Genomic DNA, 7,754 nt, shown 5'->3' with positions numbered 1-7,754 from the left:
ATTTTTAAATTTTTCCTGGAATGAATAATTATCTTGTTTCTTTTATTTGTTTAGTTGTCAATGTATTTAGCACAAAATCTGCATTAAAATCTCCAAGTTGTCTGAATCTCTTCTCAGAATATCTAGATACAGCAGATATTCTATCAACTTTATCTTCTTGAAGACATATCTGCTGGAACCTCTGACTTGCTTCAGTCTGAGGGTTTATCCTCTATCCTTGCTAACCATCTGGCAACCTGGCATCTCCTCCCTCATCCTTCTGGGCATTTTCTTTGCCTCTCCTTTGTTGGATCTTTTATTTGCCGTATTCCATGTCTTTCTCTTTCTTGACTTATTCCCTCTTTTTGGAGGAGACCATCTTCCAGAAGTTTCCTGAGACAGGGGGTGATATTTTGTTTGGAAACTTTGCATTTTTGACATTGCCATTATTCTACTCTGACACTGGATTGTTTAGCTGGGAATTGACTTTCTTGGGAATTATGAAGGCATTTCGACATTACCTTCTAGCTTTCGTCAGCTCTTAAGATGAAGCCTTTTAATCCTTACCCTTTGTAAGTGACTTTCTTCCTCTCTCTGAACCTCTTCTTGTCTCCAGTGTTCTGAAATGGCAATAATATGTCTTGGTGAGAGGCTATCTGTTGTGCTGGACACTCAGTGCCTCTCACTTCTGGGAAATAATCCCATTGGTGATTTCTTCCCTTCCGTTTTCTCTGTTGTTTCTTTTTTGGAACTCCTATAATTCTGATGATGGATCTGCTGGACTGGTCCTTCTAGTTCTTATTTTTCTCTCCTACTTTCCATCTTTTTACTTTGTTTTCTTGTATATTTCTTCAATTTTATCCTCCCATCCTTATGAGTTATTCAGTATTTTAAAGATTTTTATTACTCTTGCCATATTTTTATTCTTTGAATATTCATTCTATAGCATCTCATTTTGTTTCAGAGTTGCAATAGCTTATCTTATCTCTGAAGCTCTTATAGTTTTAAGTTTTCTTCTTTCTGCATAATCTCTTTTTTCTCTACACTTTTTTTTTGTGTCGTTTTGTTCTCTTTCATGTTAGATTCTTTTCTTGAAGGTGTTATAATCCTTTGTTGTCTGTTCACATTAAGGATGGGTTACCAAAAAGCCTATTGTAAGTGTTTGTGCTCTGTGGGTTCAGATACATGATGGGTCTTGTTGGCCATAGCTTCACTGCAGGAAACCTCTGTTATCAGCATATACAGGACTTCCTTCTTGGGGTGGTAAGCCATCTGGCACAACCAGTTTCATTTTGCCATATTGGTTGTCCCACTGCTGCCTTAGGATCCATCTTTTTTTAGTCTAAGGCCATAACCACTCATCCACATGCTTTCCAGCTTCTTAAAGTATTTGGTTCTTGTCTTCTCTCCTGTTTCCCTGTTCTTGTGGATCTATGCCTTTAAAAAATCCCTTTGCTCTAGTTTTAGTGGAGAAAAATTATATATATGTGTTCAATCTACCATTTTTACCCAGAAACTTTAAAGATATTTTAACTTTTTTTGTTTCTGTGTGTTAATTCTCACCCGAGGACATTTTTCCATTGACTTTTAGAGAGAGTGGAAAGGAGGGAGGGGGAGAAAGAGAGAGAAACATAGATGTGAGAGAGATACTCGATTATTTGTCTCCTGCATGCATCCCGACCAGGGCTGGGTATCGAACCTGCAACCCAGGTATGTGCCCTTGACCAGGAATCAAACCTGTAACCCTTTGGTGCACAGGCCAACACTCTAAGCACTGAGCAACATTTTCCAGGGCATATTTTAACTTTTTTTTTCTTTATTAATTTTAGAGAGAGGAAGGAAGAGGGAGAGAGATAGAAACATCGATAAGAGAGAACATCAATTGGCCACCTCCTGCATGCCCCCCACTGGTGATTTGGCCCACAACCTGGGCATGTGCCCTGACCAGGAATCGAACTGATGACCTCTTGGTTCATGGGTCGATGCTCAACCACTAAGCCACACTGGCCAGGCTTAACTTTTTTTTTTATCCTCACCCGAGGACATTTTTCCATTTTTTGTTCAGGTAGAGTGGGAGGGAGAGAGAGGAACAGAGAGAGAGAGAGAAACATCGATGTGAAAGGAACACATCGAGTGGCTGCCACCCGCACAACCGACCAGGGCCGGGGACAAACTGCAACCGAGGTACGCGCCCTTAGCGGTAACCGAACCCGGGTGTCTCAGGACCGCAGGCCAACGCTCTAACCGCTGAACCAAACCGGCCAGGGCCGGGCTTAACTTTTTTAAAAAAGGATTTAAATAACCCAAGTATGTATCTGGGTAGATTTTTAGTCTTGCAGAAATCAGTGGGTCTTGCAAATAAATGAACTGTTCACATCACTGGTGAAGAGTTAAGGCCAAGACTTAGGGATAAGAGAAAAAAATAAAGAAACAATTCACAAGCAAAACCAGTCTGTGCAGTGACCAAGACCTCAAGATTGAAAGGCAGATCACCCTAGAAGATCAGGGTATAGTCCTGGCCAGTTTGGCTCAGCAGTTACAGCATCAGCCTGCAGTCCACAGAGACCCGGGTTCGGTTCCCGCTAAGGGCACGTACCTCGGTTGCAGTTTGTCCCCGGCCCTGGTTGGTCGTGCGGGTGGCAGCCACTCGATGTGTCCCTTTCATGTCAATGTTTCTCTTTCTCTCTCTCTTCCTCTCTCTCCCTCCCATTCTATCTGAGCAAAAAAATGGAAAAATGTCCTCGAGTGAGGATAAAAAGAAAAAAAAAAAAGATCAGGGTATAAAATCTCTCGATACAGCATAATACTGAGAACAACTTTTTTTGGTTGACAGTTGCTGAGGAAAAGCAATCAAGATTTTTTAAAAATATATGTTTTTATTGATTTTTTTTTAAAGAGAGAGGAAGGGAGAGAGAGAGAAACATCAATGTGAGAGAGAAACATCTATTGGCTACCTCCTGCATGCTGCCTACTGGAGATCGAGCCTACAACCCGGCATGTGCCCTAACTGGGAATCGAACCAGGACCTTTCAGTCCAGTGGATGATGCTCAGTCCACTGAGTCACACCAATCTGGCAAGCAAAATGTTTTAAAGAAAGACTGCAGAGTACACTGTGCCTGCGTGTAAAAGAGGCCTCGGGGTTTAGCAGCAGTAGTCTCAAGAATGGAAACTAGTGTTTCTGTTTATGCCCAAAGTACAGGTTGTTTTTAGCTTTTCTTTGTAAGGCTTTAAACTCTGCTACTGTAGTGATTCCTCAATACCCAGTTGGCTGGCAGATTGCCAATGCAACAAGAACATGGAAGATCCCACTTCATCAGGCCCCTATAGTCTGCATCAGCTCCCCACTCAGCCCATCTGAGAGTCCCTCTCACATCCAAAATTGCAAATGAGTGTTCAACCAAGGAGTCACATTTTTTCCTCACTAAGATATCTTTCAGCAATGTGGAAGGCAAGGTCCTCTGCGGCTCTCATGGTGGCAATGGAGCCTGAGCAGTGGCTTCGGATACATTATAGACCCTCTCCCCACCCCGGTGCCTTTGGGCTAAAGGAAACTATAACACTTGAAATCCTACCTTTTGAGTTTCTTGTCTAGCTACAGGGGAAGTGATATCTTCTCTAGTAGAAGGAGATGCTGAATTTGCCTCCAGGTAGATTCAGGACTTTGTTGTGAGATAGAGGCCTTGGGCCCAGCTTGGACTCATGGCTGTCAACCTTGAGTATGGGCTGAGGCTCCTGGGTACATGATCTGTTTCTCTTGGACTGCCTTTCTTTTTCCTTATATTTTATTTAATATATATATTTATTATTATTATTATTGTTATTTTTTATCCTCACCCGAGGACATTTTTGCATTTATCTTCAGACAGAGCAGGAGGGAGAGAGGGAGGAAGAGAGAGAGAAACATCGATGTGAGAGAGACACATCGACTGGTGGCCACCCACACAACCCCAACTGGGGCCGAGGACAAACTGCAACCGAGGTACGTGCCTTCAGTGGGAACTGAACCCGGGACTCTCTGATCCGCAGGCTGACGCTCCAACCACTGAGCCAAACCAGCCAGGGCTACATTTTTAATTTTTTTAGTTCATGTCTTTTCTTAACCCATATACAATTTCTCACCAGCTCTTTGGGCAAGGTGCTTATTGTGGCTTCAAATCCAGTTTTGGGTTTTCTCCTTCACACAAGAGCAGGTAGTCCAAAAAAAAAAAAAATTTTTTTTTTTTTACAAACATCTTTCCTGGGCTAGTGATCACCTAATTGAGGCCCTTGAACTGTGATGAAGGTGTTGCTATTGGCCACAGAACTGCATGGGAAAGGAGCTTGGAAGAGGGAGCATCTTAGCCCTAGGGGAAAAGGGAATGAAAGTAGAGAAACTCGCCACTGAAAAGAGGAAGGGTTATTTCCTTACACCCTCCAGTACCCTCCTGACTAACTTCCAGCCTCTTGTCCTTTCTTCCCACAATCCCACCACAGTCAGGCATTGTAAAACATGACATTTAAAAAAATCAGCTCTGGCCGGTTTGGCTCAACAGAGCGTTGGCCCGTGGACCAAAGAATCACGGGTTCTATTCTGGTCAAGGGCATGTACCTTGGTTGCAGTTCAGTCCCCGGCCCTGGTTGGGGTCATGCAGGAGGTAATCAATTAATGTGTGTGTCTCTCTCTCTCACATAGATATTTCTCTCTCTCTCCCCCTCCCTCTCACTCTATCTGAAGATAGATGAAGAAATATCCTTAGGAGAGGATTAAAAAAACAAAAAACAAAAACATTTCCTTCACTCAGAAATTTCCTTTGTGCCCTGTTAGTCAGTCTCTTCCTCCTTGTCTGGCTCCTGGCATTTACTTATCTGCTTTCTGTCATTCTAATTTTGCCTTTTCAGAATTGCAGATAAATGGAATCATACAGTTTGTAGTAGTTTATGTCTAGCTTCTTTCACTTAGCATCATGATTTTGAGATTATCCCTGTTATTGCATATATTACTAATTCATTCCTTTTTAGTGTTAAGTAGAATATTTCATTGCATGGACATACTACAATTTGTTTATCCATTCGCCAGTTGATGGACATTTTGGTTGTTTGCTGGTTTGTACTATAACAAATAGAGCTGCTTATGAATGTGGATAGGTCTTTGTGTGGACATATGTTTTCATTATTTAGGAGTGGGATTACTGGGTTGTATGGAAATGTATATTTAACTTTTTGAAAAACTGCCAAACTGTTTTCCAAAGTGGCTATACCATTTTACATTCTCACCAGCAATATATGAGGTTTTCACATTACCAACATCGTCCTCAACACTTGGTATTGTCACTCTTTTTATTGTTGGACTCATCCTTGTCAGACTTGGCATCTCGTTGTAGTTTTAACTTTCATTTCCCTAACAACTAATGATGTTGAGAATCTTTACATGTGCTTATTTACCATTTGTGTATCTTCTTTAGTGATGTGTCTATTCAAATCTTCTACCCTTCAAAAAAAAGGATTATTTTTCTTCTTGTCAATGAGTTGTAATGGTTCTGTATATATTCTGGATACAAGTCCTTTATCAAACATGCATTTTGCAAATAATTTTTTTTTCCAGTCAGAAGCTTCTATATCCTTTCTTTTTGTATCTATGTTTGTGAGGGATATTTGATTTTTTTCCTTGTAATATTTTGTCTGGCTTGAATAGCAAGTTAATGCTAACCTCAAAATGATTTGAGAAATGTTCCCTAACATTCAATTTTCTGGGAGAGTTTTTATAGAATTGTATTTTTTTTCCCTTAAATGCTTGGCAAAATTCACCCATTAAGCCTTCTAGGGCTGGAGTTTTCTTAGCAGGAAAGGCTTTTAGTTACAAATCCAGTTTCTTTAGTAGATATAGGGCTTTTCAGGTTTTCTCTTCTTTAGTGAACTTTGATAGGTTGTGCGTTTCAAGGAATTTGTTCATTTCACCCAACTTACCAACTTTATTGACAGTTTTTTCATAATGCTCTCTTACTATTTCCACTATAGGGTCTGTAGTGATGGCCCCTCTTTCATTACTGAGGTGGATAATTTGTGTCTTCTCTCTCTTTTTCCTGGTAAACAGGCTAGAGTTGATCAATTTTATTAATTTTTTTCAAAGAACCAGTTTTTGGTAGCATTAATTTTCTCTGTTTTTGTTTTTCTGCTTTCTATTTTATTGATTTCTACTCTTTAAAAAAATTTTTTTTTAATTATTATTATTATTTTAATTTTTTTTTATTATTTTGTTTGATTTCTACTCTTAACCTTATTATTTCTTTCTGCTTACTTTGATTTTCTCTGTTCTTCCTTTTTAGTTTCTTTTTTTTTTTATCCTCACCCGAGGACATTTTTCCAGTTTTTTGTTCAGATACAGTGGGAGGGAGAGAGAGGAAGAGAGAGAGAGAGAAGCATTGACGTGAAAGGGACACATCGAGTGGCTGCCACCCGCACGACCAACCAGGGCCGGGGACAAACTACAACCGAGGTACACGCCCTTAGCGGGAACTGCACCCGGGTCTCTGTGGACCGCAGGCCGATGCTCTAACCTCTGAGCCAAACTGGCCAGGGTCCTTTTTAGTTTCTTTCTCTAAGCACTGCTGTATCAGCATCTCACAAATTTTGTTTTCATTTTCACTCAGTTCAAATTATTTCATAATCTTCCTTATTATTTCTTCTTTGACTCATGGGTTATATAGATGTATGTTTAATCTACAAATATTTGGGGATTTTCTAGATACCTCTCAATTATTGATTTATAGTTTAATTTCACTGTGGTCAGAGAACATATTTTGTGTGATTCTAGTCTTCTCAAGTTTATTGATATTTGTTTTATGACTCAGATTATTGTTCCGTATGTTTTGGAAATAATATGTGTCCTGCTGTTGTTGGGTGAAGTGTTCTATAAATGTCAATTGAATTGTGTTGGTTGATAAGTGTTTTTCAAAACCTCTCTATCCTTACTTACTTTGTCTACTTCTACCCAATTCCTGTAATAGAAATATTGATATCTCTAACTATAATTGTGGATCTATTCATTTCTCCCTTCACTCTAAGTTTTTTGCTTCATGTATTTTGAAGCTATGTTATTAGGTGCATACACATATAGGATTATGTCCCCTTTATTAATTTACACATTTATTGATATGGAAAGTCCCTCCCTTTTGATCTTTGGTAATATTTCTTGTTATAATCTGTTATTAATATAGCCACTCCAGCATTCTTTTGATTAGTATTAGCCTGGTTTATCTCTTTCCATTCTTTTACTTTTAACCCATAGATATCTTTTTATTTAAAGTATGTTTCTTATAGACAGCAGATAGTTGAGTCTTGGTTTTTAATTGAATTATACAATCTTTTTTTTATTTTTTGTTAATCCTCAGTCAATGATATTTTTCCATTGATTTCTAGATAGAGTGAAAGAGAGGGAAGGAGGGAGAGAGAAAAACATCCATGTGAGCGGGACACATTCATTGGCTCCCTCTCTCACAACCCCCGGGCCAGAAATCGAATCTGCAACTCAGGTACATGCTCTTGACCAGGAATCAAACCTGTGACCCTTTGGTCCATGGGCCAACTTTCTAACCACTGAGCCAAACCAGCCAGGGTGCAATCTTTATTTTTTAATTTGATGTTCATGTCATTTACATGTAATTTAATTATCAGTATTTTGGGTTTAAAAGAAAGGAGAAAAGAAGGGAGTGGGAAAGGAAAATGGGGAAAAAAAGAAAGGACCCTACATTGGGAGTCAGGAAGCCAGGTTGAAGTCCTGACACTACCTCCCAGCTCT

The sequence above is a fragment of the Molossus molossus genome, unplaced genomic scaffold (assembly GCF_014108415.1).
Source record: "Molossus molossus isolate mMolMol1 unplaced genomic scaffold, mMolMol1.p scaffold_m16_p_10, whole genome shotgun sequence".
Classification (NCBI taxonomy): domain Eukaryota; kingdom Metazoa; phylum Chordata; class Mammalia; order Chiroptera; family Molossidae; genus Molossus; species Molossus molossus.
This window is presented reverse-complemented; position numbering follows the sequence as displayed.